Source organism: Ambystoma mexicanum, chromosome 1q, assembly GCF_040938575.1.
Source record: "Ambystoma mexicanum isolate Mex_15411 chromosome 1q, UKY_AmexF1_1, whole genome shotgun sequence".
Classification (NCBI taxonomy): Eukaryota; Metazoa; Chordata; class Amphibia; order Caudata; family Ambystomatidae; genus Ambystoma; species Ambystoma mexicanum.
In genome coordinates, this window is record NC_090922.1 from 196,751,368 (window position 1) to 196,777,518 (window position 26,151).

General features: G+C 45.4%; 1 long non-coding RNA gene across 2 annotated transcripts in view; it reads left to right on the forward strand.

The window, feature by feature from the left end:
• Nucleotides 1–8,719: 8,719 nt before the first annotated feature.
• Nucleotides 8,720–26,151, forward strand: part of LOC138526501 (uncharacterized) — a 73,133-nt gene continuing 55,701 nt past the window's right edge. Inside the window, exons 1-2 of one of the 2 annotated variants that reach the window (XR_011283593.1) lie at nucleotides 8,720–9,313; nucleotides 25,813–26,038. This is a non-coding gene — a long non-coding RNA (uncharacterized lncRNA). The remainder of the gene's footprint in view (nucleotides 9,314–25,812; nucleotides 26,039–26,151) is intronic. The other variant, XR_011283591.1, reaches the window with a different exon arrangement.

A 26,151-nucleotide genomic window follows, 5' to 3' on the forward strand; every position in this document is an offset into this window, starting at 1 on the left:
TCGAATCGAACAAGTTCTTTTTCAATAACTCTTAAAAAATGTCCTAATGCTAAAATTAATGGATAATGTACACCATTCATAAGTCTATCCCATAAAAGTGCAGTGCAATCAACAAATTCTGCGCTGACAAATTTCATCAATAGGAGCGTGCAAGGAATTGTAATGTGAGAATAATCAAGCACCAAGTGCTTCAATGTTTCATATGATTCAAGACAGTAAGGAAACTTGCATGTCATAGATTGCATAGATGGTGTCATGTCCGCCCAATGGTGACATTGTTCCTTAGTTCTAAATGGATTCATCTTAAAATGCATAAATAGCCCTATGATCACAGAACAAGGAAATATGAAGACATAGTGACAACATGTGAAACGCTTCTGTATGAATTTAGCATATTCAGAATACGAAGGGTAGAGTTTCAATTGGTCCCTAGTTCGGATCCAGTCTTCTTCGAACAATTTCTTTTTAACAAAGGCAAGTCTGATACAAAGATCATTGGGTGTTTGTTATACTTGAACTAAAATGGCGCTGGTGTGCAGTGCATTCTGGGAGTGCTCGGAGCCATGATGGATATTTACTTCATGCCGCAGTGAAAAGCTGCACACATTTTTCTGAGTGTTAGATTCACAGTGCTGAGGAAAACATGCTTTCCAAACCTGGTATGCGGTGAAGGACATTTCAGCTGGGAAAGCTAACTTTGTTATGGTTTGTTACTGTTCTCCGCGGAGCGTGTTTTTAGAGGAGGGAGGCACTCTGCTCCTTGAGAGTGGCTGTCGATTGACCCAGCTGGCAACCAACGGCTGCTCATCAACTGCGCAAGTGCCATTACCAGAAGGTTTGAGAACTGTCACCCCTTTTTGGAGTGTGTATATATGCGGAAACCCGGAGGTGGTCAGGTGAGACTTCAGCCGGAGGAGGACGCTTATGTCCGGCACTCCTGTGAGCTGTGGTGCTCTCGGCCTGGCTGTTCCCGGGGTCTTCCAGCTGCTTCTGGGCGAGATGAGGAATCCAGTTACGCTCACGGTGATGTATTTCCTTTTGAATTCTTTGCTTCTTCTATGATTTATGTCTATGTTATTTCTGTGAGTTATTTCTATGTTATCACTGGTTGCTTCTAAACTTTGAATAAATAGCCATATAAGTGCTGATTATCTTCTAAGAGTGTGTGGTTGCGAGTTATTGCGTCTTTCTGCGTTCAAAGTATTTGCTCTATAATTGCATTGGTGATTTATGTTTTTCCGTGCACTCAGTGGAGAGCAATACATTTTTGGCGTCACAAACAGGATACTTGTGATGAGTTGTTCCGAGTATTCAAGAATCTGTTTGAATGTAGATATGATTCGGTTATCTTGCAAGTGAAGTTTTTGAGTGGTGAAGTTTTTCCTTTGCTGGTGTGTGCGTGCCTGTGGGAGTGATTACAGTGTGGAGTGAAAAATATATAGATATAAAGAGGTTTTGTTTTGTTTGCGATAATGAGTAGTTTGTTCAGGAAGAAGAGCGTTACCGCTGGCGGTGACTGTTCTGATGTTGTTATTCCAGGCTGGACTAAGAGTACATATGATAAGTTGGATCAGACATGGGCATGTGGTGCAGGTCTAAGTGAAACATGGGATCAAGGATTGGGAGATGCCGATCCGTCTGATGTAATGGCATGCTTGCAACAAGTTCCAGCAGAACGTGGCAGAGAATGTGTGGCATTAGGTAGGCGAGGTTGGGTTCTTTTGCATGCTTATAGGAAAATACATCAAATGAAGGTGGAAATGAAAAATGAGGTTTTGCGATTAGAGAGAGAGCTGGCTGCAGAAAGGCAGACTGCGTTAATGCAGCCGATTCAAATGAAACTGTTTAAAGATAAGGCTGACACATATCAGGCCGTGGCCGAGAGGGCAGCAGTCAGAGTAGACCAGTATAAGTATAGGAAAAGACGGGGAGGGGTCAACAAAAGAAAGGTGGCAGCTGTAATCGCTACCGCTGGTGTGGACTGGGATCCAGATAAGTGGGATGGTGATATTTTTGATTCAACCAGTCTAGAAAGTAGAAACTTTACAGTTACTTTATCAAATGGCCCATGCGCCCACGCTTTTCTGAGAAAGAAGGAAAGATTTGTACTTGTTTAGAAGTGCCCTATGTGTTGACACGTGTTTCGACGTTTACTCGTCTTTTTCAAATCAGGGCCAATTATACTTGTCCATGTCTCTATCTCTGTCTTATGTATCAAGTCTTTCTCAGAAAAGTGTGGGCGCATGGGCCATTTGATAAAGTAACTGTAAAGTTTCTCTTTTTGATCAAACGGAGTTGAGGAACCAAGTACTCTGTAGTTACTATTCCATGCGACTAGTAATAAGGAAATCCATACATCACCAAAAAATACAAAAAATATATTAAAAGGGCGCTGAGGTCCCCACAAAGGAATACCCACCAAAAAGAGGTTCCTCGCGCTTTGCCAGTCTAGAAAGTAGTTCTGCAAATGAGTCTGACCCTAAAATGGAAGTGAAACAGAAAACAGTGGCGGCTAAGCCCGTTAGAAGACGGCGAGCCGGACACCACCCACAGAATCCTGCTGGCGGAATGGTGGATTTTAATTTTTTTTTTAAAAAAAGAACAAACAGGGAAGTAAGTGGGCACCACTAGTTTAGAAATTTGCATATATCCAGGTAGATGTAGAGGTAAAAAATGTATAATAGTAGATATTTGAATGGAGCTGGCTGTGACAAGTCTGGAGACACCCGGACTTCAAAATACACCAACAGCTAAAGACCAAGTAAGAATACAAGGTCACACAACCGCTCTCAAAAAAGGGCCCAGATCCGGGCATTCAGTCAAGACATTCAAAAATATAGTTCTTATCAAGGTATCACAGGAGTACTTCAAGGTTGGTAATAAAGATGAGGTTGTCAGCTGATTTTCATATAGTATTTTATCGGAAGAATAAAGCTGTCACTAATATTTCCTTACCCAAACAGCCCAACAGCCAGGCCACTTCAGGAGCCACTTGCGCGCAATGCACGTAACCAGTGGTTTTAAGGTCTTGTTCCGGTTGGTGTTGGGGGCGTGGCAGAGGGAGGGCGGAAGGCATGGTATCAACATAGATGAACGCAGGCTAAGGGAGTAGAGCACAAATAAGGGAAGTTAGAGTAAAGAACTTCCGTGAAGAGTCATAAGACCCTAGCAATACACAAAAGCACTGTGCCTACCCCTCCACCCAGATAACATGCGTTCCAGTGCTCAGCCCCGCCCCAAATCTTAATTCCAACTCTATCTAGGCCCAATTCTCCATTTTTAAAGTGTCTAATATGACTTACACTGCAATCCTACATTGCCTCCTAACTAGATAAATTCCTTTCCTTTCATCAGCTCCATGTATTTGTTCCTACCTCTTCAAATGCTGACATCTGACTGTCCCAAGTCCCACACATGCTCCTTTACATGCAAGGGCGGATGGGAACAGTCGAACCACCTATCTGAAGCCTCTGGAAAAGACTGCTCAAACCCGCTAAAACCCAAGGTGTTTGTGTTTTGCTTAAACAGGATTACTCATGTTAAATAAAATCCATCCCATGCATACATATATTAAGGAATCCTTTTGGATGAGCTTGACCTGATCTTACAGTAGCAATACATAGCTTGTTCATAGATGTTGTGTCAATTTCTTTTGCTTTGTTCTTTTCACTCAGTATATCCCAGCAGAGAGCAGCAACCAATTCCAAAGAGGATATCAGGAGGCTGCTATGGTGCAAAAAAATGGAGGAATTCCTCCCCTGACCTTTACTAATAATTTTTGCATCACACTCATTTATGAAGGTCTCCTTCTAGTCAGCCACTGCAACTACTATTTATGGGATGTAAAATATCATACCCCCTTGGCTCCATGGCACAGGGCTCGTGCTTATAACAAAGTGTAGCTTCTGAACATTTTCTGGGGTACACCACGTATCCCTTGCCAGCTCTGGCTTTATATCAAATCCTTCCTTTCCATAGCCTTCTCACATCTTTTAACTCCCTGATTCCCTTTGTCGCCCTTTCCCTTATTTGTTAATTTATTTATTTGCATTTATAAAGTGCACAGGCGGCCCTGGGGCATCGTGGCGCTGTTACAGCGAGCTTCAACTTAACATAGGTAATATGATAAAGAATCAGATAGAATAAAAATATATACAGTGTTACATACTTTGAATACAGTAGTAGAGACAGGAATGAAATGTTGTCACAGAAGGATGAGAGTATTGCGCTTTTGCTATGGTTAGAGTGCAAGAGCATAACTATGCAGGCTAGTTTTGTACATTAGCAGAACAGTAAGGTTTTTAGGATTTTGCAGAAGGTGGTGTATGATTTCTCATTCCTTAGTGTAGTTGGCAAGGCATTCCAATTTTTGGGTGCAGGTGTTGGAAGCTGGATCCTCCCGCTTTGGTTCTTTTGAATGTAGGTACATAGATCTGATTGGCGAGGCGGGATCTGATGGGTCTCTTAGAGGAATTGAGAGTGATTCTTTCAGAAAGGTAGGGTGGAGCATCTGATGAGAGACATCTGTGTGTGGTGGCCATGGCTTTGAAGAGTATACATTCCTTTACCGGTAGCCAATGTGCTTCTTTCCTGGCTAGAGAGATATGTTCCCTTTTGCGGATGGTCAGTGCGGCCCGGAGTGCGTTATTTTGCATGACTTGGAGTTTTTTTTAGATTTTTGACAGAGGTGCCTACGAAGAGGGCATTGCAGTAATCCAATTTGGTGCCTACTGTAGTTCTGGCGATGGATAGGCAGTTTTTTGGTGGAGGGAAAGGGCTTGACTGCATTGATCACCTGAGTGGTGAGTGCTGCAGAGGAGGTTTTGACAGCCTTGGAAACCGTTATGGTGGAGTTGTCGATGTTGAAGGTTTTATATTGCGGGGGGAGTTTATTGAGAGTTTTGCTGGTTTCTACTAGAAGAATCTCTGTTTTGTCCCCGTTTAGGTAGAGGCCATTGGCAGCCATCCATGTTTGGATAGCTGTGCAGATTTTGGTCAGGGCTGTCGCATTTTCTTCATAGGTCCCAGTTAGTTGGAGAAGTGCCTGTGTGTCATCAGCGTAATAGGTTTATCCTATGTTGCGACAGTCGAGATCATTGAAGAGCGGGAGAGTGAATATATTGCAGAGTGTGGGGGCGGTGCAAGAGCCCTGAGGGACACCGCAGTGGATGATGGTAGGGGATGCAGATGCTGTGTCTGAGAAGACTTTCATGAGTCTTCTGTTTAGAAAGGAGGCGACTCAGGCAATGGCTTCTGGGGAGAAGTGAGCTTCATTTTTTAAGTGCATGCCTAAGATATCATGGTTGACAAGGTCAAAGGCGGCGGACAAATCCAGTAGGAGGAGAAGTGCCGTTTTTCCTTTGTCCATGATGTCCCGCAGTTGTATTTTTAGGTCGAGTAGTGCTGACTCAGTCCCATGTCCGGGTCGGAAGCCTGACTGTCTTTTCCCTAGGATGTGGTTGGCTTCTAGATATTCCTGAATTTACGTGTAGGCAACTTTGTCCAAGATCTTGAGCAAGAATGGCACGGTGGTGATGGGCCTATGGTTATTAGCAATTTCTGGGTCGGGAGTAGGTTTTTTTAGAAGGGGGCGTACCCAGGCTTCTTTTAGGCTGTCTGGAACTGTTTTGGAGTTGAAGGAGGCGCTAGTGAAGGTCTTGAGAAATGGGGCGAGTGTTTCAGTGCAGTCTTTAATTAGACTAGCTGGGCAGGGGTCACCTTTACAGTTGGATGGTTTAATCCTGTTCATTGTCTCAATGACTTCACGTTCAGCTACTTCCCTGAATTTGAATGGGGTATGAGGGCTTTGGCGGACGGGGGCATAATGCTGGTGGTGGGCATGTGATTTGTGCTAGTGGTTGATTTAATGTGCTGTGACAGGTTCTTGTGATGCTCCTTGATTTTTTCTTGTAGGCGTTCTATTTTATTCAATAGGGCAGATTGTATAGTGTTACACCAGGTTTGGTCTTTAACAATATCTTGGGATTTGGCAGCTTGTGTGGTGAGTTCTTTGAAAATGGCGAAGAGTTCTTTGGATTCTGAGCTAGCATTAGTGATTCTTTCATTATAGGTCGCTGACTTGGCTGTAACTATGTTTTTTTATATTGTGAGGTGATTTTTTTGTAGGAGGATAACGTGGCTGGGGAGGGTAGCATTTGCCAGAAGTTCAGCACTTTTCGTTTCTGGGAGCAAAGCTCTTTTAGTTCAGTGGAGAACCAGGTGTTTGAGTGTTTCAATGTTTTGGCTTTTTTGTTCTGTAGAGGGGCAATAATATCTATTGCCGAGCTTATGGTGCGTTTGTAAATGTCTGCTAGCACAGATGGGTCAGTGGACTTGAGATCTGTCGTGTGGGTGCTGAGGTGTGGTGTGATCTTATCTTTGGTAAGGTTTTTTGCACATCTTGCCCTGGCTGGGGGAATAGGGTTAGGCTTTTTGGCCTTGGAGGTGGCAGTGGTGATGAGGAAATGAATGAGGTTATGGTCTGACCAGGAAGTGGGGGTGATTGAGCTGATGTCGACCTCAGAGTTGTGGTCAGCTATCCAGTCAAGGATGCATCCTTTGTTGTGGGTGGGTGAGATATTTTTTGGTCAAATCCTAATTCCTTTAGGGCCAGTGTAAGAGATTTAGCTGGTTTGTCCTTTCTATCATTGAAACCAAGGTTGAGATCACCTAAAAGGATGCTTTTATGGGTGTTTTTTCGGTTGTCTGCTAGGAGGTGTGAGAGGTTTTCCTGGAACTCCTGTAGTGGACCTGGTGGTCAGTAGACGAGGTTGATGGAGATGGTGGAATTATGGGAGATGGCGATTTTTATTAAAAGTACCTTTTGGCATGAGACTTGTCAGTCAAGATGAATCTGGGATTTAACCCATGAAATTATCCAAAAGACACAAAGAGTATTAGTGTGGCACAGTACAATTAGCCCTGATTTGAAAAAGATGAGCAAGTCATCGAAACACGTGGAATCACATATGGCACCAGAATATTCTAAAACTGAAAGAATAAAACCACAAGATGTGGAGTTTCTGAACACTGAGAAGGGAGTCATTTGTCATCCTTTTGGGTAAAATGTGGGCGCTTGGGAACAAGTCAATGTAACAACACAAAACTGTCATTTAACAAAGAGGAGTTGAGGAACCAAGTACTCCGCTGTTACTTTCCCGTGTGACCCTGAAAAGCCAATTCATAAACACAACCAAGGGCGCTGAGGTCCAGCGACAGGACAACCCCGCCTTAACCAGTTCCTCAAAACAAATGTAAACAGTTTTATTGAAAGGGAGTCCGTGTTATCACCAAGGTTCAAAGTGATTTGTCTGGCCTCTAGGTGATCCTTCATGATGAGTGCTACACCACCTCCTACTGAGGTGAGGCGGTCTTGCCTGATAATGGAATAACCCTGTGGGATGGCAAGGGTGGGAGCAGGCCCTGTGGTGCTATGTAGCCATGTTTCGGTGATAGCTAGGATATCGAGGTCCAGGTTGATTAGGAGTTTGTGAATTTCAGTGGCATGTGCAGGGATGGATCTGGCATTGATAAGGGCACATTGTAGGTTATGGGGGGTCTTAGTTATAGTTAGGGTGGTGTCATGTGGTTCAAGTATGGCAGGGTTAGGTTGTGTCATAGCTGGTGTGGGTGAGGCTGGCTTGGATGTGTTTGTAGGTGGGTTGATAGGCTTGGATGAATTCGGTGGGGCCTGGATGGTGGTGCTGGGGTACCTAGAGCAGAGGCCCAGGAGTTGGTTCCTGATGCTGGTGGGTCTTGGGCGTGAAGTTGTGGTGGGTGTAGAGCAGGTTTCTGGGATGTTGCAGTTGGTGAAAAAAGATGGTAGGAAATAGGTGGGGGAATGTCGGAGGGGAAGGGATGGGGGCAGCTAGAATATTGGTTGATTTAGTGTGTTGCATGGTGGGCGTTTGCATGAGCATAGAGTATAGAAGTAGTGCAGTGAGCGGGTAGAGCTGCTTGCAGGTTCAGTGGGGGTGTGCGCAGAGGGGGTAGGAATACCGGCCTGAGGGTGGGTGGTGTAGGTGTCACGGAGCGAGGGCAGGCTTTTACCAGTGTGTCTGAGGTGTTGGTATGTGGATAGGTGTGGGGGTCAGTAGTTAAAGAGAGCGGTTTATGCAAAGATAGTACCAGATAAGCAGTGAAGCAGGCATCAGATAGACATCAAATAGCAGCAGATGTGAGTTCACAAAAGAAGGGCTAATCTGCAAATTACGTTGACATTACAGTACAATAACAATTGTGGGAAGGTGTAACTATAGCTAACATTGCACACAGGTGTCTGAGTGGCGTAGATGCTGATGGGCCAGCAGATGGATCGGGTGAGACATAAGAACGTACTGTAAAAACAGTGGGAGGCGCTGCTGTGGGGGCGCGCCGTGCATATGGAAATATGGTGGGGCGCACCCGCAGTGCTTTGAGAGGAGTTGATATTGCAGAGGCTAGAGCAGAGAGTTGGGGCAGATCACAATAGTACACAGTGGAGGTGCATGGGCAGTAGGGGTACTTACAAGATGTTAGTTCTTTCTTGGCGGTATGCGGTCCGGCGGCATGGACAGGCCTGTGCCTTAAGGAGTTCCTTTAGGGGAGGGCCAGCTCACGCCTTCCGGCGGGGCCTTTCTGAAGAAGTATTGGCAGCGGGCCAATGTGCTGTTGAGTGGTTGCTAGGCAACCTGACGAAAACCAATGGCGGCGGCCATTTTCTTTAATTCCTCGTGTTCTGAAATGGTGAATTTCTGTCGGCTGTGAGTGAGATCAGGAAAGTTACATGAAAACAGAAGGCAGCAGCGTGATACCGGCTAGCTCACCTCTCCTGGGATCGGTGCTGGGAGCAACAATGTGTTGCTTGATTCCGCTTCTTGGGAGTGCTGGAGCGGTGTGCAATCAGGTGCAGGTCAGCTGAGATGGATCGAGGTCGGGGGCTGATGTGGGTTGGGCTCCTGCCCACCTGATGCATCGGAATAATGGCGCTGGCACAGACAGGCCTGTGCCTTAAGGAGTGCCTTTAGGGGAGGGCCGGCTCACGACTTCCGTCGGAGCCTCCCTGAAGAAGTACTGGCGGCGGGCCAATGGGCTGTTGAGTGGTTGCTAGGCAACCCGACGAAAACAAATGGCGGCAGCCATTTTCTTTAATTCCTCGTGTTCTGCAATGGCGAATTTCTGTCAGCTGGGAGTGAGATCAGGCAAGTTACAGGAAAACAGAAGGCAGCAGCGTGATACAGCTACTTCACCTCTCCTGGGATCGGTGCTGGGAGCAACAACGTGTTGCTTGATTCCGCTTCCTGGGAGTGCTGGAGTGGTGTGCAATCAGGTGCAGGTCAGTTGAGATGGATCGAGGTCGGGGGCTGATGCGGGTTGGGCTCCTGCCCCATCACCATACTCTTATGTTCATCCCTTTTTAATTGTCTGAAGATCAGGCGTGCAGGGGTCTTGAGGTCAGCTTTCGTAGGATATCTTTGTGGACTGTGAGTGCTTGGGATTCCAAGTAATATTTTGCCACAGATTTAACCTTTACTGCCTGTATATCACATTGTCACCAATCAGGGGGAGAAAGGTCAAACTCGCATGAAAGATTTGTGCAGGTAAGAAAGGAAATGGGGGCAGAGATGGAGTGTTTGGATGATGGCATGCCTGCAGAGTCGGCATCGAACGATCAGCACACTGATTGGCAAAGAGCAAATGCGTAATGTAAATGTAATCGAACCTGTGCTGCTCTGCGTCGACTTGCTTCCAAGGAGAGTGTGTTGCCCCTGAGCTATCATCCTGAGACTAATGCTGCTCTGAAGGAGAATATACTCATTTGGGCAGATTCATGTACTTACAGGGAGGTAGATCTTATAAGAAGGGGACTAGTTGCTGTAGGGTTCTGCTAACCACTTCCTGTGAGGGTGCAAGTCCCTGGTTCCTGTACTTCTGTTTAATAGAGGAGTCGTGATGGAAAAACAGCGATGTGTGTTACATTTCCCCTGGGGATTGCTTGAATATAACAGGAATGTCATTATTATTAATGGAATGGAAAGGGGTCTAAGATCTCCCCGAATTCTGAACTGTTCAGTGAGGGCCTGGTATGTGCAGTGCGAATGCAACAGGATGCTGCATGAATGGTGTGAAATGCTGCACAGTCTCTGCTGTCTGATGTTTGGTGGTGTCGGTTGTAAGGTGAGCTTAGTGGGGTATTGTGTAGTGATGTTAGTGTGTTGTGAGCAATCTAAGTTGCAGGATAGGTGCTGTGGGTGCAGTATGTGTGTGCGTGATGGTTTTAGCAAGTGTTAAGAAGAGTGCATATTGAGTTGTACTTGATACAATGTGTACTTTGTAGTTATGTTTGTTTGATGCTGGGAGCATTGTAAGCTTAGAGGGTTATAATGAGAACGCTCTGTGTCCAACACTCGTTTACAGGTTTCAAATATAGGTGTTTTGGTTGCAGTAGAGTTCTGTGGAGTGCAATGTCGGTCATATGTCTTAATGTTGTGTTATATACGATCTGCGTGTTTTTGGATTGATATTGTATGCAAAGGGTGGACATGTTTGCTATAGGATCTGCTTCCCCATAACGGATGGTTCAAAATCCACAGACAAGGATAGTGGAAGTTCTCAAAATGTATTAGTATTTTCAAACTAATCTCGGGGAGCTGGTTAGTGGTCTAGCCTAAGAGATATCAAAGGACTTTCTTTGAACTTCACGGCGCTCCACCACTGCAGCCAAGGCATGTCTACACCCCAGAGTGGTCCCCATGACTAGGACTAATGCAAATCACTCCCTCCTGTGTTAGCTTCACTGCACCTAAGGCAGAATCTAAAGGCCTTACTCTTCTCTCTCTGTCTACCTTTAGGAATTGAAAATGAGGCCTTGCTCTCTTTGATACTTATCCTCATTCTTCTATTTCTATCTCCCCAGTCTCTCTTCTCATCTCTCTTTCTCAACTCTCTCTCTCTTATCCACTTCCTCTTCCTGCGCTCACTCTATTCTTCCTTCTTGCATCTCCCTTCTCTGCCCTCTATTATCTAACTAATCTCGCCATCTGTCTATCTGTCTCCTCCTTCTTCTTTTTCAAGACTGTCTCCCTCTCCAGCCTGATCTTCTCCCCCTCTCTGCTCTTCCTCTTTCCCCTGATCTTCTTCACCGCTCTCCCCTCCCCTCACTCTCTATACCGCCTCTCTTTCACTCTCTCCCCCTCATGAAACTACTCTCCTCCTTCTCTGTGCCCTTTTCCTCTACTTCTCTACTCTTACCTTCTCTCTCTCCCCCTTCTCTCCCTCTCCCTCTCCCTCTCTCTCTCTCTCTCTCTCTCTCTCTCTCACTCTCTCATAATTTCTCATTGCCCCACCAGTCTTTATTCACGTACCCTCCCTTCCTTCACCTTTCCCTGACTTCTCTCACTGGCTCCCTCTCTCTATCTATCTCTCTCTCTCTCTCTCTCTCTCTCTCTCTCTCTCTCTCTCTCTCTCTCTCTCTCTCTCTAGCGCAATCACTCCCACACACTTAGCTCACTCTCACTTGCTGCCACTCTCTCATACACAAAACCTTACCAACAATCAAAGTGGTTTTCCTCTTATCTTGAAAATCGATCTTTTTCTGTTTCCTGGAAGGGTCTTACTTCTCTCTCTTTCTCTCTTCTCATACCACCTTTCACACGTCCGTCTTGGGTCCTGTTTTATTCAAGCGTTATACCTCTTCACTATTGTCTCTAATCATGGTTCATTTTTATGCTGATGACACCCAGATTCGACTGTCTTTCCCTTCTTTCAAAGATACTATTGACTCTTGACTTTCCTCTTGTGTTGCGGCTATCTCTTCGTGAATTCTTTTTTGTTTTCTTTGTTTAAATTTAAAACAAAAACTGAAAATGCATTTTTTCCTTCCTCCCCTAAAATGTCCTTGCCTTCATCTATCTGCTTTCGTCTTCTATTTCTCCTATTACCTTCTCAGGTAGGTAACCTAGGAGTCGTATGTGATCCCTCCCTTTCCTTTCAGACTCAAATCTCTGCATTTGTGTCGTTTCCATGTATTTAACCTTAAAGAGATTCACCCTTTGCTTACCTTCTCTTCCACTAAAACATTGCTTAAATACCTGGTTTTGACTCATCTCCAACTCTACTGTTCACTCTGTATTGACTTTGCTAAATTCGCTGTTTGCTTCTTCATTCAGCAGTTTGTACCTTCTTCCGTCTTCTCATATTTCTCCATTTATGGCTCATGTTAAATTGCTACCTGTCCAGTGGAATTACACATTTCATTTTCTTTGTCTTGTCTTTAAATGTGTTCGTGCTCTTGCTCCTTGCCTTGATTTCACTTTATCATCTTAATCACAATCTTCGTTCTGCTTCTCAGTTTTTTTCTTTCTCTTGACCCTCTATGTTCTGTATCCTGTTTTAATTTCTTTCACCTCCCTGCTTCCAAACTTTGAAACTCCCTACCTTTCGATATCCATTCTCGCTCTAATCTTTCACAATTCAATAAGCGTCTAAAAATGTACCTACTTCAGCTTTCCTTTTCTGAATAATGTCTTGGAACCTTTTCTGAGATTCATGTAAGTCTTATATTTCACACATTTTTTGTACTGTTCTTAATGTTGTGAAGCACTTTGGATAAAAGTGCTATCTAAATGCATCAAATTAATAAATAAGTCCGGCTGAAGTCCTTGCAAGACTCCATGCCACCATCCGTTTTTCCACTTCTAGTTGTTTTAATCCACCAACTACACATCTGTACTCACCCAAACACGTTCTGTCCATCTTCTGCCTCGCTGGGATTTTATAGGCCAGTCTAACCTTTGGTTCCCTTCTTCCGGGTTCTCATTGGTTCCCATGGTCACCAGTTCTCTGGGGACAATGCAGTCCTGGTCTTTTCCTATGGGGTTGGGACTTTGGGTCATGGGTTTTAAAACCTTCAGTGAGCTTTGCCTCTGCTATAGTTTCTGGCATTCCGGAAGCTCAAAGTTTGGTTTTCTTGTGCAGGTCTCCCGCTTCTGGTAAATTGTTCTTTGCTGTTTTGCTGTTTTCCTCTTCAGTGGTACTGCATTGGGGTCCTGCAAGGATTGGTTGGGCTTGATTGATAATGATTGCATCTTGGTGTGCCCATTGATTTTCTGGCTTCAGCCCAGGTTCCTGTTGCAATGACCTGGGGACTTCTGGGGCAGTTAGCAGTGTCGTAGTACAAAATATGGGGGCCCCCTGAGATCCATGCTGAGCCCCCCACCCAGCTTGGCAACAATTCACATATTGCACCACACTCTGGGCTGGCCTAGATTACCACGCTTGCACAATATGCACAAACGTGCTGCTGCATGGGTATTTAAGGAACTTATGGTGGCAACAGTAAAGACAGGCACAAGTGATCACAGTTCAAGGGTGTTTATTGAACTTCATAATGGGTGAGATAAACGCCTAATCTAAACCTAAATCTAAGATGGGAGAAAACTACAACCATAAAATAATCATAAGGCAGTCCTAGTGGCATCTTGTAAAAAGAGACTATACTAAAACGAAAAATATTGCCAAGACTTATTTCTAAATTACAAAAAAAGAGTGTGGGATAATGTTCTCTAGAAAAGAAAAAAGTGTTCACCTAACGATAATTCAGGATGTTATGGCTTGGTCTCCCTTCCCCACGTTTGAAGCACAGACAAGGCAAGACTCTCGAGCACAGCACACTCCTTGGCATTGTCACCATGAGGTTCACATTTCCAGTTCAACGATATCAAAACCTTCAGAGGCTAAGTCTCTTCCTTGCAAAAGTCTCTTGCCTTAGAAGGCCTGTGGTGTTTCACAATGACAAACAAATAAAAGTTCTCTTGGTGGTCTTGCCCCTTGGGTGATTGTTCTTCACCCCCAGCATCTCCCTCTGTCGGGCTTGGATCCTCCTCAAAGTTTTGGCCTCCTTCCTTCAGGTGCACTACGGCCTTTCTTTAACATACTTCAAGTATTTCTGCATTTTTATCAGAAAGCAAGGTTTTCCTTCTCCTAGCTTTCTTTCGGCATACCTCTTTTAGGTGCACACTTGCCACATTCCACCGTTCACAATCTTATTGGAAAGTGGGGGTCCCTTCTCCTAGCTTTCCTCTGGGAATGAGTCAAAGACTTTCAATTGTACTAATGATTTGACGTAACCCCTGTAGAACCGTTCTGATGCCTTAGCCCATGCTTTCCTAGGGCCTTATGGTTCTTGTAGTTTCAAAACAGGTCCCGGTCAGAGCTTTTTTTCGAATGAGCGCCCATGTGGCACCGGACCACTCTGCACCTAGGCCTCAAATGGGCTTTCTTTAAAGTTCAAACACACACACTCGTTTGTTTGCTTACAAATTCCTTCTGGTCAAAATGTTGCTGCTTGCAACCTTGGGCTGAACACAGTTCGGTTTGCTATCAGCTTCCTCCGACTCACCAGCTGTGCTGAACTCATTGGCTTCTCTGATCTCTGGAGTCAAGGATAGTACCATGGTAGCCAGTTTGCCTCTCCACCTACTTTATCAATGCGGGAGGCCCCTGTAAACCGTTGACATCTGCTGCTCCTCACGCCAGCTGTAACTCCTGGTCTTATGATTTCGCTTTCAGAGGCTTTGCGAGTCTGAGCTGAAAAGGGCAAGGGCAATGCCCCCTTTGTCGTCCTTCCAGGTCTCGCCGCTTTTCTCCTCCTTTTGTACTGCTAGTTTGGTGTAGCTGTCGCCTCATGCGTTCTGCCTTGCTTGAAGTGTGCTGTCATGCTCCACCTTTTATCCCTGTGGGCAAGGTAAAGGGCTGTCAGGTGTGCGTGTTTATTGTCAATTGCCTGACTCTGCCTGACCCGTGTGTTGGGACATTTCAGGTAAACGGCTCTGGTGTTAGTGCGTTGTGTGTTACAGTGTAAGAAAGTGTTTGTGTGGGAAAAGGGGGTAGAGCTTCTAAATATCCTACATGGTAGGATGGGGAAAAGGTGTTACAGGGAAGGGGACATCTCAACCCTAAGTGTCACACTTCCCCTCCCTGAAGTCCGCTTACTCAGGTGATCCTCCCCCACTGGTCCATCCCCAGGAACTGGATCCAATAGCGATGACCATGTCCTGGCCACCTGGATGACAGATCTCCAGGCATCAGCGGGTGACACACCTTCAGGTTTCTCACATACTCTTCCTTCTTGCGATGTAGCCACATCTGCTTCACAGGGAAACCGGGTCAGGAAATCTACATTTCCCTGGTCTTTTCATTTCCGGTGTTCCACCATGAAGCAGTAGGGCTGCAGGTCTAGAAACCATTGCATTACATGTGGGTTTGAGTCTTTGTGTTGGCTGGTTCAAACTAGGGGAAAATTATTGGTGACCAAGTTAAATTTTCTTTCTTAGAGATAGTATCTCAGGTGGATAATGGCCCACTTGATGGCACAGAGTATTTTGTTCACATGGGAAGACTTTGTGGCTCGCAGACTTGAGATAGAACTGCTCCTAACCCAGTAAGGGAGACCTCCATCTGCAATATAAAGTCTTTGGAGAAGTCTACCACCTTGAGGATTGGGTTTTGGCACAGAGTTTGCTTTAAGGTGTTATAACATATATCATCCTCTTCAGACCAATGAAGTTTCTGGGTTCGGAGTTCTTATGTTTATCAGTCAGCCTCGCTGTTTTGTCCGAAAGATTAGGAAAAAACTTATGATAATATCCTATTAAACCTAGAAAGGCTCTCAAATCCTTTTTAGTTTTGGGGGTAGGTGTATCTAGGACGGCTCTCACTTTCTCATGTTGGGGCTGTACAAAAGAAAAATAGATATTTTACAGCTAATTGTGCCAATCTGCATTTATATGGATTAGCAGTTAAGCCAGGTGGTCTTCCCAGGTTTTACTATAGATAACAATATTGTCAATGTAAGCTCCACAGAAGTCAGAATAGGGGCGTAAGAGTGCATCCATTAGGCGTTTGAAAGTGGCTGGTGCATTGTGTAAGCCAAAAGGGAGGACTTTGAATTGAAATAGTCCTAAGGGTGTTGAAAATGTTGTCTTTTCCTTATCTGACCCATTAACTGGTACCTCCCAGTACCCTTTTGTTAAATCTAGGGTGGATAGAAAGGTACTGCTCCAAGTTTATCAATAGGTAATTGATGCGTGACATGGGATAGGTATCAAAATCGGATATTGCGTTGACTTGACGGAAATCTATACAGATCCTCCAGGAAGAGACAGGTTTATTTACCAAGACGATAGGGGAGGACCATGGGCAAGGGCTTGATGATATTAGCTTGCAGCATTTTTTTACTTCCTCAACCACTATCTGTTTACAGGCCTTCCAGGAGTCTGTAGAGTTTTAAATGGACTACATTTCCCTTAGATGTTCTAATATAGTGGTAAGTGCCTTTGATTCTCCCTGGTTTGTCTGAAAATACATTGGGGAAGGATGTGATACATCTTTTTGATCTTCTTGTTTTGGAGTAGACACCTCAGGAGGAATTAGTACAAAGATGTCTATATCTTCTGGAAGCAAACAAGATAGTACTTTGGCATGGGTGGCTGATAGGTTCTGTTCCCACTCCTTTAGCAGATTCAGTTGATATAAATGGACCTTCTCTTTTTGGTCCATTTGGGCTACTTTGTAAGTGCAGGTTCACATTCATTCTACTATTTCATAGGGCCCATGCCACTTAGAAACACGCGTATTTTCTGAGGTGGGTAATAGTAACAATACTTTTTGTCCTATAGAATACAATCTTAAACTTACTTTCTTACTGTAGTTGGATTTTCATTGACTTTGAGACTTTTCCATATGAGTGCTGACTAGATCTCGGACAAGTCTCATATGTTCTCGCATTTGGGTAGTGGTTTGCGAGATGGGAATGGGTGCCTCTTTTCATTCCTCCTAGGTTTCCCAGAGAATGTCCAGGACATCTCTGGGCTGTCTGCCATAAAGTTATTCAAAAGGGGAAAATTCTGTGGAGGCCTGTGGGGTTTTCCGCACTGCAAATAGTGCCCATGGGATGATTTGGTCCGAGTCCTTCCCGTCTTTATCTACTAATTTCTGCAGGATTAATTTTAAGGTTTTATTGAATTGTTTTACCAAGTCATGGTTTGGTGGTGGTACACAGAAGTTCGTAATGTGGTAATATGGAGTAGCTCTTTGACTTCTACCAATAGCTTGCTCATACAGTTTGAACCTTGATCTGTCAATATTTCCTTGGGAAATCAACCATGCAAAAATACGGTAGAAGGTGTTTACGAATTTGCTGTGTGCTATTATGTCACATTGGGAATGTTTTGGGGTATCTAGTAGCATAATCAACAATTACTAGGACATACCTGTTGCCTAATCTGGATGTTTCTAGAGGGCCAATAATGTCCACTCCGAATCTTGAAAAAGGGATTTCTATGATTGGTAAGGGATTCAAAGGAGCAGACAAGGAGACATGTGTGCTAGTTTTTTTTAAACATATTTCACACGTCTGGATAAAGGTCTTTATATCGGAGTGGATACCTGGCCAGTAAAACTTCCCACTGATGTGTGTTTGTTTTTTTCATTTGTCCTAACTGACCCCCAGTAAGATGCAAGTGTGAGATCTCCAAAACAACCTTTCGGTGGGTCCTGCGGATCACCAACTGCATCTTGATCAATCCTTCGGTCGTTTACCTCCTATACAGCAATCCCTGCTTTAAGAAAAAAAAGGGGGTCCTTTTTTCTATACCTTCTCCTTCCGGATTAGCCTGCAGGAAGGCCTCAATGTGAGCCGCCTCGTTTTGCTGGGTGAAGGTTACATCGGGATAGATGGTGAGCTCCTCTAACATTCGTGCTTTCAATGTCAGAAGGTATATCAGCTTCCCCAATGCCTAATGCACCTCTTTCTTTTATCTGGTTCTCTTTCTTGAAAGTGAGGAAATAATGCCTTTTCCAAAACTCCCTGAACAATTTGATCCCCTTAATGTACCTCAAATGGGTCTTCACCATGATTCTGGAAGAGAACCTTTACATCTCCGCGGAAGTCAGGGACGACGATGCCTGCTAAAACGTCTATACCGAACTGCCATGATAGGCCAGATTTTGGGGCTAACCTGATGTAGTACCCTGGAGGGGTATCAGAACCAAATTGGTAGGAATCATTTCTCTTTTCCCAGGGGAATGAAAGCTTCCCTACTGCTACAAATATTGAATCCTATTATTTATTGTGTGGCAACAGAAGGGCTAGAAGCTCGATGACTACGTTTTTGAAACTGAAGGGTACCCCAATTTGTTTCAATTGAGTAAGACCCCACTCCTGACACCATATGTAAGGAACGCATGGTGGAAACAGTAAAAACAGACACAAGTGATCACAGTTCAAGGGTGTTTATTTAACTTTATAATGGGTGAGATAAACGTCTAATCTAAACCTAAATCTAAGATGGGTGCAAGGTACGACTATCAAATAATAATAATAAGGCAGTCCTAGTGGTATCTTTGTCATATAAAAAGGGCCTATACTATAAAAAAAAAGAAAATATTGCCAAGCCTTACTTCAAAATTACAAAAAAAGAGTGTGGGATAATGTTCTCCAGAAAAGAAAGAAGTGTTCACCAAATGATAAGTCTGGAAGGTATAGCTGGGTCTCCCTTCCCCACATTTGAAGCAGGGGACAAAGCAGGACTCTCGAGCAGAGCACACTCCTTGGCCTAGTCAGCACGAGTTTCACAGTTCCAGTACAACAATATCAAATCCTTCACACACTTAGATGCACACGCATTTAATGAAATTCATTTTCCTACCTTTAATCTGTTGGTCGAGGGAACAAGACCTTCAGTTCCCTGCAACAACCAGGAATGCTTGTTCCCGTCATCTGTAGAGGAGCTGGAGGCCTCTGTGCCATGGGGTGGAGGGGTGCCCCATTAATACAAAAAGAAATGTTTTCTTTTTGAAGTCACTCTGACTTCATTAAGAAATAATGTCTGTTAACTGACCGAACTGGAACACAAATCATTTCTTTATTGAGGCAAAGTTACTTCAAACAGAAACTATTTATTTTTGATTTCATAGGAACCCCCTGCCCCTTGACATGGATGCCTCCAGTCCGTAGGCTTCCATTTCCTGGGGTGGGGGAGCCCTCAGACCTCATAAAGGAAAAGTATATTTTTCTAGTCACTCTGCCTTCATAAAGAAATAATTTCTTTATGAAGGCAGAGTGACGTCAAAAAGAAACTATTTATTTTGTCTTCTTTGTATTTTGTTTTTTTTTGTCTGAGGAGCCCCCCTCCCAGGACATGTGCAGGGCCAGTGGGGGCCCCCGCTACGCCAGTGGCAGTTAGTCCAGAAAAGGAAGCAGAAAAGACCCGACAAAGACAGAAGCTAGCAAGCATTGTGTATGAGACACTTGCCAACAGTTGAACAGGTCATGCAGGGGGAGCCTCTTCAACTCCTGCACCCCACCTTTGGAGTAGGATTGCTTCTGGCAAGGCACTTGTAGGCCTCCTATTTCCTCAGGTTGAGAGGTTTCCCTGCTCCCCCTGACAGGGCCTTGACCCTGATCCTGTCTCTTGAAACAGTCTGTGAACAGTCTATTTTATGGAGCATAGTTTAGCTGCTCTGCAGTATTGTAACTCCTATGAATTGAAGTGTGATTACTTCAAACACTATATCAGGCTCATCAGTACCTATTACACTGTGCAGTGTGCCATTACCCTGAACTGACAATTCTAGGCTACAAGGCTGATGCCTCCCATATCCAGTAACAGGAAGAAGGAAAATAATCTATGAACAAAAGTAAAAAGGTGATTATGTAAAGGTCTTGTGCTACAGTGATACACCAAACGTGCATAACGTAGAAGTGTTCTGTCAAAAGTCAGGTCTGGAACATTTATTTGCCGTTTAAAATTGAGATTTCTTTCAGCAGTTTCTCGTACCATATGTGTACCGATCTCCATAAACTGGACAAAAAAGTAGGCCTTGTCAAGGCAATATCATCCAGGCATTGAGTAGAGGAGAAAATAACAAAAATCATTGAGAAAAAAACAATCTCTGAAAAAAGCTATTTAAGTCCTGGGAAAGAGTAGGGCCTTTGGCGTTTCTCACTGAGTCGGGTCATCACATTTCCTTTAGGCATGTCTGGATATGGCTGCTGAAGCTGTCAGGGTCTTGCTGTGAAGAGCTGCCCTGCTGTAACCTTGCTAGACTGTACAGACATCTGTCATGACAAGCCAGTCAGGCCTGGGCGGTTTAAGGCAGGAGCCATGAAGGCTTGACAACTGTCAGGCCCACGATAGGAGAGAAGCCAGGAAACGTCAGCATTTCTGGCGCCAGATGACTAAGTAAAGCAGAACCACCTTCTCTGAATGCGCACAGTCCCACTGCTTAACCATAGAATGATGAATAAAGACGACAGGAAGGCTGAGGTTGTGTTAGGCAGCCGGCTTTGCAATTCCATGTTCACGTGATCAAATATTTAAATACAGAGCAATCTAACAGCGAATTACATAAACTGAATTGGGTGACGTGTTGTGCTAAATTGCATTTCTGGGTTATGTTGCTCCAGTAGTGCTGCATTTCACAGGGTAAAATTGCACCATGCATTGGAATATTTTTTCTTAGGTAACATGTGTCGGAACATCTAAAAGGGTGCAATCTTGGAGCAAATGTATTTGGGGGTGGGTCTCCTGGAGTTTTAGCCACAATCATACAACACACTTTTCTATCCGTAGGAGCGTAGCGTATTGCTGATTCACATCCAGGAACTCCTGTGACAAGTAGCAGGAAGTCTGAGCTTCAAAATAAGGCCTCAGGATGGTCCCGGGTGAAAAGCAAGGAGTGCAAAGGAGATCCTTATCAGGTCACCCCCTTATCACTTAGGAAACAGGATCCTGAGCCCGCGTAGGCTAGGGGCATGTTATGCAACGCAGGAGCGCAAGCGACAATAGCCAATCAGACATAGCATGTTGCACTACACAAATACAGTGAATCCTTTAAGAAGCGAGTACCGGACCCTCTGTGGCTAAGCCCACAAAGGCTAAGGGCGTGGTGTTGTGTGACACAGGACGGCAGGAGACGCTGGTCAATCAAAAATAGCACATTGAGCTAGGCCCAAACAACCTATCCATTAAAAATCGATGACCAGACACTCTGTAGCAAAGCCGACATAGGCTAATGGTGCAGTGTTGTGTGACGCAGGACAGCAGGAGACGCTGGACAATTGAACGTAGCACGCTGCACTATGCCTAGGCAGCGTATCCTTTAAGAAGCGAGGACAAGACCCTCCATGGCAAATCCCTCGCGTAGGCTAAGTGTTATGCCATGCAGGTGTTTGGTGATGAAGGGTGTGGCGCAGAGTGTGAGCATGCTGCACAGCCATCGACCGTCAGTGACCGAAATGTAAGAAGGGTTCCGGAAGAGGGAGCAGCCCCTACTGCTCCCTAATAAACTACCCAGCCTTTGCGCGTACTTCAGCTTAACTGCAGACATACCATACTCTGTTTCTGTGCAATCTTAGGCTCTCCATCCTAGCGGTTAGTCGTACTTTGTGTTTTTTTTCCCTTCTACCGGTCAACATTCAACTGTGGTTACTGTTGTACTGTGAACTGTGCCCCATTAGGCTCTCTCCCACTCTCTAGCTCCTCATTCAACTATGGTTGCTATTGTACTGTGAACTGTGCCCCATTAGTCTCTCTCCCATTCTCTAGGTTCCCTTTCAACTGTGGTTATTTTTGTACTCTGTACTGTGTCCCATTAGCATCTCTCCCTCTCTCTAGGTTCCCATTCATCTGTGCTTACTGTTGTACTGTGAACTGTGTCCCCATTCAATTTGTGGTTACTGTTGTACTGTGAACTTTGTCCCATTAGGCTCTCTCCCTCCCTTAGGTCCCCACTCCTCTGGGGGTACTGTTGTACTGTTTTGTGTCACATGTTTGCTCTTCCTGTGCATTCCCTACTGTGTGACTCCCCCTCGACCCCCCCCTGTGCATCCTACTTTATGCAGCACTGGGCGGTGTGTCTCTCCTACTGTCTTTTACTCCCTCTTCCCCCTAATGTCTTCATTGCACCCTCTATTGTGCTTTCCATTTCGCCCATCATATCTAACTGCTACTCTTTCTCCTATTCTATCCCTCTCACTAAATCTGGAAGGAAGAGGTTCAAGAGGTACATATTGGTCTCCAACACGGTCCTCCCTACCGCTGATAACTACATCAGCGCTTCCTTCAGACAGACTCTCACCGACATCCTCTTTGCCGTTCCCTCACCAGACCTATGGACCACTCATATGGTCTTGTCTCTCCTATCTCTTACTCTCCCGTTAACAATGGCACTCGGTGGGAGGTCCTCTTGGCCTCCTTCGACTCCTACAAGACCATCATTAATGTCTTTCTGAATGGCACCGTCTTGCTCCAGGGCCCTCAGCCAAATGTACTCCCTTTTGATAGGTGTCTGCCACTTCTTATCAATTTCCTTCCTTCTCCCGCTACTCCCAGTAGCACCTCTCAGACTCATCTACCACATGCTACTTCCACCTCTACCACTTTTGATGGGTGTACCTACAGCCTGTACCTCACCCCAGAAGTCTTTCAAATGTAGCAACTTGCTCCACATCGCTATTCTCAACTCGGGCTCTGCTGTCAAACACTTCTCTGACATCTGTCACCTCCTTGAAGACCTTGATGTGGATGTCCTCACTCTCACCGAGACATGGTTCAAGGCCAGCTCTGTCACAAGTTTTGACACTCTCCTCCCTGAAGGCTACAAGATACTCTCAGAGCCCAGAACCAACCGACCCGGAAGTGGAGTTGCTCTGATCTTTCTGGAGTGGGTCCCTACTTCTGTCATTCCTACGCAGGTCTACTCCTCCTTTGAATGCCTGGTCTTTATCTCTCCTGGCATCTCTCTGACTGTGGCCACCATCTACATGCCACCTGGCCATGTTGTCCTATTCTTCTCAGAGTGGGCTGCCCTCTCCTCTTCTCTCCTTGCCTCCTCCTCTCATCTTCTCCTCCTCTGAGACCTCAACATCCACCTGCATGCTTCTAATCCCTGCTCCGTTCTCTTCCGCAACCTCTGTGACAGTCTCTCCCGCTCCATTCTACCATCTGGTCCAACAACTCTGCCAGACATACCTTGGATGTTCTCATCTCCTCAGACATCCCCCACTCTAACCGTCTCACCGCTCCTCTGCCTTGGACTGAGCACTTTCTGCTTTCTGCTCACCTGAAACTCTCTGTCCCTCAGGCAAATCCCACCTGGCACTGCCACCTACCTTCTCGGTCATTCAGCCCATGAAGTGTGTGTCAAAGTATGCCTTTGCCTCTACCTTTTCTGCTCCTCCTACTCCTGCGGCTGACTCACACTCTGACACATGCCTCTCTAACCTGCATCTCTCTATCACCAACTCTCTGGACCTCATTGCCCCGGTCATGAGAATATGTCTGAAGCCTAGTACCAAGTGCAGCTCTTGGTATGACTCTGACCTCACCACCCTGAAAGCCAAATGCAGGGTGGCTGAGAGGAAGTGGAGGGCTTTCAGCATTTCCTCTGATAAACTGGCCAGCCGACTGCTCCAAAAGCAATACAACTCTCAGTCCAGCCTGCATCTCTGTGGCCTCTAACAACACAGCAAACCCTTTAAAATCTGCAAGGATCTGGCCAATCCTTCTGCAGTCTCCACCTCCCCTGTTCCCTCCCAGTCTCTTCACTACTAAAACTCAGGACATCCTGTCCTCAATCTCCTCTTCCTCTCCCTCTACCTCTCTCAGCCCCTCTCTGGCCGCCTCTCCCTCTCCTCCTTTCTCCTCTTTCTTTCTGACTACACCTGATAACGTTTCTCAATAAGTCTGATCTATGAAAGTGTCATCCAAACAGGTGCTCCCCTGCTCCTCCAGAACCTTCAAGGATGACATTGACACGCTCACTTCAGCCTTGGCCAATTTCGGCAATCACTCTTTCACCACTGGATCTTTCCGCTCTCTTCTCAAGCACTCCTTTGTGCACCCCCTCCTTAAAAATACTTCTGCCGATCCTAACTGTCTGGCAAACTATCGCCCAATTTAATATCACTCCTTTCTTGGGCAAACTCTTGGAAAAGCTGGCCATTTCCCAGCTTAATCTCCACACTGAATCTGTTGGTTGTCTCCATGACCATCAGTCTGGCTTCAGATCAGCCAGAGGCACGTAAACTGCTCTCCTGAACATCCATAAACATCTTCTCCCTAATCTTGACTCCAGCCTTCCTTCTGTCCTCATCCTCCTTGACCTTTCCTCTCTCTTTGACATGGCCATCCTGATCAAACAATTCTGTGAGAACCTGGGCAGCATGGATCAGGCCCTGGAGTGGCTGACTTCCTTCCTCCTGGAACAACCCTTCCAGGTCCAACTTGTGTCATTTTTCTCCACCACCTCTCTCTCCACATATGGTGTTCCCCAGGGCTCTATCGTTTCATCCTGGCTCTTCAATGTCTACTTGGCCCCTTTGGCCCACCTGATCTCTACCTTCTCCTCTCATTGTAAGTGTTATGCGCACAACCCTCAGCTCTCATTCAGGCTCCCCTGAGCCTCCTCACCTATCTAGCTCATTACTGGCTGTCTATCCATGATTCAGGATTGGTGCACCTCCAACGATCTCTGCATTAATGCCAGTAAGACGGAGATCCTTCTAATTGAGATCCTTGCTCCCGATTTCCCCTCTCACTCTGGCCACGCTCCTTGGACCCTCTTCCTTTTCCTTCCATTAAAGCAAAAAAACTTGGTGTCATCTTCGACTATACTCTCTCCTTCTCTCCTCACATCACAGACTTTGCCAAAAAGGCCCACTATCAGCTGCACCTTCTCAGAGGAATTCTTTCTTTTCTCACTTTTCCCCAAAATGTCACTGTCTCCAGATCCTTGGTTCTCTCTAGGTTGGACTTCTGCCACAGCCTCTTTCTCAATCTGTCTTCCTCTACTTTCCACCCTCTGCAACCAATCCAGAACAGGACTGCGAGATCTATTCTTGGTCTCAAGCCCAGGGACCGTATCTCTCCAGCCCTGCAATCTCTCCACTTGCTCCCAGTGGCTGCAAGGATCAAGTTTAAGACCCTCAGCATCATCCATAGGGTGTTCTAGGGATGGGATCTGCACTACATCCAGCTCTCTCTTCCAACATACCTTCCTTCTCGAGCCCTTTGCTCAGCTACTTTCAACTCTCTGAGGGTCAGGCGCTTCTCCAGGCAGAGAGTGGGGGGTAGATCTCTCTCCTCTGCAGGCGCTTCTCTCTGGAATGGCCTCCCTGCCCTTCTCAAACTTGAGAGGGACCACCTGAAGTTCCGGAAGCAGCTCAAGACCTTCCTTTTCTCCCCTACTTTCTCTCTCTCCCTCCACTGCTTTCTCTCTCTCCCTTCCCTGCTAACCAACCTGCCCACTGCGCCAACTGGTTGCTTGGCTACCCTCAGAATCTCTCTGGGTACCAGGCCCCTCCATGATCAGTCTCCCCTGCAATCCATCTGGGCCAACTGTGCACTTTTGGGCTGTAACTTTAACCTCTACAGTCCCCTGCCTCCTTGCACTTACCCAGAGCCGCGCTGTCCTGGCTACACTTACTCAGATCAATGCTCCACTGATTGCACTTCCCCCTTTCCCTCTCTCTGGCACTTCCCCCTCTCCCTTCGCCCTGCACTTGACATTGTCGCACTTGCACAATCTGAAATGCACAAGGCCTAGTAAGATCTTTTGTCTTCCCTCCCTTCTCTTGTCCCGCCTAGAAGCACTTGTGTACAAGCGTGTTATGTCTTCTCATATCATATCATATACAATAGCACAAAGGGGATTTGTTCTCCTCACATATGGCAAAAACACAGAAAGAATGACTGCTTAATTTGGTGAATTATTTAGGTTCTGTGAATGTTAATTTACCGTTATTGTAACAAGAAACATTTTTCATTCCAGGGAAGATGTGTGTGTTGCAGACAATCAAACATGTGAACATTCCATGATCATATTTAAGAACAAAATGAAGTTTCAACACGGCTCTACCTGCAATCTGCTACATTGTCCTTGACCTCACCCCTTGCATGCCTTCCCGTGCTTGCTCACTCCTCTTTCTACCACTTTCACTATTTCCTCCTCCCCTACCCATGCTTAAGCACACAGAAGGACTAAAGAGGGCTATTGTGTAAGTATGTCACCGTACAAATCACCAACAATAGAAAATAGAAAAAATATATTGAAACCCACCCACCAACTAACTAGAAAACGTTTAGGTTTTTGACATGTCATTGATTGTTT